Raw genomic sequence first — 5,482 nt, 5'->3', positions numbered from 1 at the left:
ATTAGCGGTTTTAATACATTCCCACACGTTCAATTCTGATAAATATATGAATTACATTGCAGAAATTGCAAATATCAAAAACAATTAAGTAAAAAGGGGTTTGGTTTTTTGAAAATATCTCAAAAACTATTTGACATTTTTCAAATTTAAAAAAAGATTCAGAAATGGAAGATATTGGCAATACAACTGAAATAGTCAACCTTCAATTTTGGAACGGGCACATGTATACAGGGCTTTTCATGATGAGCGTTAATTAGCCGTTTCTGGCAAACTACTCAACGGATCAACCTGAAAATTCCACAGTTTGCATAAGTCAATATGACCTACACGCCTAAAATATTTAAGACGAAGCGGCGTTGTTGCTTCTTTGATTTTTCAAATGGAACACTCCGTATATAATATCATATTATGATTCATTATCACTTTGTCAACAAATTCATATACTATTTCCCTATACCTATCTATTACCGTTCAGAAGATATAAATTAATTTCGATATTTTTTTTACCAAACATTAACTTTTATAAATGCTGATAATCTTGAACTCTCTTGCACTAAAACGATCAAATTTGAAATGGAGTGGAGTGATACTATGAGGATCTTCACTCCGAGTCATATTTTCATTTGCCTCATACAGGGTCTTCAAAAAATGCAGATAGTTTGATCTCATGAAAAAATGAATGGAACTCAATTTTTTCAAATGAAACACCCTGTATATTTCAACATTTTTGAGCTCTACATCTAATTTCAGATTAACTTTGTTCAGATAATACTATTTCTATTTTGAACCGTTTTCGAGATAAACTGTTTCAAACGGAAATTGACATGGTTTCCTTGTTCATCACTCATTTTTGTAAAACAGATTTCGTTTGATGTTTCTCAATCAGTCACAGATAATACAATGAAAAGATAATTATTAAAATACCTACTCCTCAACCATCGAATGAAACTTCTCTTCAAACAATAGTTTTATTAACGCTGAAACACGAACTGAAAATAATAAACCCATAAATTAATGAGTTAATTTAATCGTCAGTGTATTTCAGAATATGTTCAAACACATCTCCACCTCTACTTAAACAAACATGTAATCTCTTCAAAAGATTGTCATGTGTAGCGCTTCTGATCAAGTCTGGAGTCAAACTATTGAAAGCAGTTGTAACTCTCGATTTCATATGTTCCATTGTTGTTATTGGAGTAGAGTTAATCATATTTTTAATGAAACCCCACACGAAATAATCTAATGGATTGCCATCTGGTGTTCTAGGAGGCCAACGAAAAGGTCCATCATTACCAATCCATCTGTCTTCGAAGATTTCGGTTAAAGCTTCGCTGACTGAATGAGAATTATGGGGTGGAGCACCATCCATTTGGTACCATACACGTTCTCTTCCTGGTCTATTATTTAAAATCATTTGAATTCCATTCTTTCAAGAAAGATGGCAATATCTTTCTTGAAAACCCCTTTGGCGGACAACATGGGGATTTTCTGGCGCCCAATAATGACCGTTGTGTCTATTGAGAACTCCATTTTTTGTGAACTTGACCTCATCTGTCCATATGATATTGTCAAGGAAATGTTCATCCTCTTTAGTCTTGACAAGTAACCATTCAAAGAATTCCACTCTACGAGGTAAATCAGTCTCTTTCAAATGTTGGACACAGTAGAACTTATAGGGATGCCATTTAAGCTTATTAAGAATTCGACAAATTGTCACCACTGACCCACTGACTAATAAGATTGCTTTTTGATAACAAAAAAATGTTTTCATTGGAATTTTCACTGCTTGCTTAGTAACCAATTTATAGCAAACAATTAAATTTTTTCTTTCTTTCCATCTTCACAATGAAACAAAAACAACCATAGATCATATCTGGGGAAAATGTAGGTATTTATATTGAACGGTTTTTTTTGGGTCAAATTTATTAATTGAAGTTTGACACCCTTCCTATTGACATATTGTTATTTGATACACACATTCAGTTTCGATAGCTATACAATTTAATAAATTCTGTATCATTGTGAATCCAAGATGGCTGCAACTGCAAAATGGCGGATTACGTATTATTTCACAACCACCCCAATATGGGTATCAAATGACAGGGCCTAACTAGTAGAATAGTAATACACTTTGAAAACTATGCATATTGAAGATGGCCGCAGCTATAAAATGGCGGATTAGACATTACTTTGTGATACTAAATGAACTGAACAGAATGAGAAGAATCCAGTAACAAAATTAGAAACTAAAAACTTGAAAGTGAAATAAGTAAGACATTTTGTGTAGGTATGTTAAATAGTTTTATTGAAAAAAAATAATGCACCTACTGAAAGCAAATAACGTCACGGCCAACGATTTTATTATTTTTTCATCTGATCAATACCGTAGATTGCTGAGAAGAGTGGTGTGATGACTGCTACCTAGGACCTTTCGAATAATGTTTCAGCTTGAAGTATGTTATATACATCATTATTATTTTTTCAATCAAACCGTTCAACACTTTTTTTTCAATTTTAAAAAAATTAAAAAATTCTGTTCTCCTTTAGTTAAACATTCTCACCTGTTTTTTATGTTTGAACTTTTTATAACTCATGAATGGACTGTCCCGATGCTTGATTGAAATTAATATAACTATCCACAATTCATATATACAACTGATAACTCAATTGGTACCTAACTTAATTAGTTAGTAGTGAAAGCAATATCAGGTACAATTCGTAAACTAATTACACAGTTCCAATCACCCATAGCAACACAAATAAGAAGCTTACAGTATGATCTATAGTCTCATCAACATACCCATGCCCACAGGGAATTTTATAAGGAACCGAACCTGATGAAATAATTTGCAATGAATGACAACTCCAACCCGAATGTAGTTCATCATATCCTTGATAATAATGTTTCAAACAAGCTATTGTCGTGATTTAAATCAATACTGAATTTATTTCCACCATTAATATAGAAGTGTCGAATCTCCATATAATATTACCAATTCAGACTTTGTCTACTCCGAAAAAAATTAAAACCTAAAAAGTCAGTGGGATTATATGGCATACCACAATACATCATCAAAGCTAACTGGTTCAAATAACCACTGATGCACATTTTCAATTTGTTTTTATGTCTTTCATTCTGCATGGAAAACATTGATAGTATCTCCAATTTTAAAATCTGGCAATGAAACGTCCATTGAAAACTATAGGCCAATATCTATCATGTGTGCCCCAGCTAAATTATTTGAACAAATTGTATACAAGAGCTTATATCAGGGCAGAGCAAAACGGTTTTGTAAGAAATGAATCTATAGAGTCAAACTTTCACTTACAAAGCATACGAACTACTGGGAAAACAAATTTCAACCGGATACTATCTATACAGACTTCCAAAAAGCTTTTGATAAAGTAGATCAAGATAGTTTATTGTTGGAGTTGAGTCATTATGCATGAAAATACTCTCGAATTGTTCAAAAGCTATTTGGAAAACAGATATTAGAAGATGGGTAAAGTAATAATTTTATATTTTAACATAGTTACTTACCAAACTAGTCCATTACACAACTCACTTTTGAAAACCTTATTCAAGGCAACCCGAAAAAATTGTTGTCACTGATACACTTGTTTCAATTATAGTTCGTTCAGTCATTTGAAATAATTACTATTCATGCATGACGTAAAAAGAGAATATTTCGATAAGTTATTGGAGGTAAATACGTACGGAAAAGGTAAATATGTGGGGTACCAATAGGGATGATTACTTTTCTATCACAGATGGGGAATGTTCCTCAATTTGGGTTATTGCAGCAAATGCAAGTTTGAACGAAATAAAGTTGAGTTTAATTCATGAGTTTCTCAAATTCACTTCGAAAAGTATTCAAATTGATGTTTCAAATGTTGGGTTTTAATTTTTAAAGGGATTTGTTTCTAATTCACATATTGGCAACAGCGCCTAGAATGTTAGATCGGAGTTCAGGTTACCTAGATATTCTACTTTAAAAAAAGGAAAATTATCTTCATAAATCAACAATTAAGGCAAAATATAAATTATAGTTCAATACCACCTTCACCAGCCACATAAACAACAGTTGTTTTGTTATTTATTTATATAGAGGAAGATAGGTTAGGTGCACAAAATGTTATATGTCACAGAATGTCTCGGAACTCGGAACATAAGTAAACAGAACGGCACGCCTCTGAAATGTGTCATCTTTGTTTGTCTCATACAGGTAACAGATTCATTGTCCTTTATTAGCTATAACCGATGTTGCCAAATGGTGAAAAAGAAACGAATCCTTTTAAATGTTGAATGCATTATTTCATTCCTCTTTTTGAAGTTTTTAAATAATTTTTTAAAGAAAAAGGTTGGAATGATAAGTTCAAAATGCGTTGTTTTACAGCTCTTTATGAAAACTACTTGATTTTCGTCAGGAGGAACATTCCACATTCTTGAATATTTTGTCAGCAAAACTGGTACCTATAATTTTTTAACGGTGAAATATAGTGATTTGTTTTTGGAAAAAAAGTCTGCATAAACTAACAAAAAAAAATACGAAACTTTCTGAGAAAGGAAAACAAAAATGAGTACTGAACATATAATCATTGAATATGATTTTACTTTGATATATCGTCTCTAAATAAAAGTTGAAATCGAATATCTTTAAATTAAGTTAAGTCAACGACATCTCCCCTTACGAAGACGCCATCTATGGGATCGACGAAGAACTTAATTCTCGAATATCAAAGATATACGAGGCTCCCCAAGGCAGTCAAGTCGCTCTCTGTCTTTCACTGCAGTTTCTACCGCAAATCAACTACGTTTATCTTTAACTAATTGTTGCCCTTTCTTGATGCTCTTGATTCCCTCTCTGATGCCTTTTTCTGTCCAGAGATAGCGTCCTCCTAAGAGGAGATGTCGTCAACCCAACTTACATTCAAGAACAGTTGCGTGCAGCAAAGCATTCGTTGTTCGGCCTAGCACCCCTGATGAGGCCTCTGGCGCTGTCTGGTGTTGAATCATAAATGCGTTATCACTTCGTTTTTTCCAGAACTTTGATAGCATCAAAGTTCTAGTCTCAACAATGTCAGGCAATGTTTATTCATTCCATGGTATCCTTCAAGACGCGTTAAAATGTTAAAATCCACTAAATAGGATATGCATGCTCTTTGAAACGAGTTTCAATACCTACTTTAGTCTGACCAACATACTTTTTCACAGTATTCACAGATAATTTCATGAATCTCAGACTTTTCGTTGCTGAAATAAACGCGGTGAGGATCCATCGTCTTTTTAAGAAATCAAAAAATTCTATTATCCAAGTTTCAGATAACATTGTTTTGAATATCATATCCTACCGCGGTTTTATCGGCAGCAAATTAGTTTTCGACTATTTTAGTTGGTTTATTCTGTATTCATTACAAATGCTGAATTTCATCTTAAAGAGATCAAGGAAACCAGAAGCATGTGTTTTAATGGAACTTGGCA

Source organism: Leptinotarsa decemlineata, unplaced genomic scaffold, assembly GCF_025532065.1.
Source record: "Leptinotarsa decemlineata unplaced genomic scaffold, Ldec_3_MD MMD2_tig00000232_RagTag_RagTag, whole genome shotgun sequence".
Lineage (NCBI taxonomy): Eukaryota > Metazoa > Arthropoda > Insecta > Coleoptera > Chrysomelidae > Leptinotarsa > Leptinotarsa decemlineata.
This window is presented reverse-complemented; position numbering follows the sequence as displayed.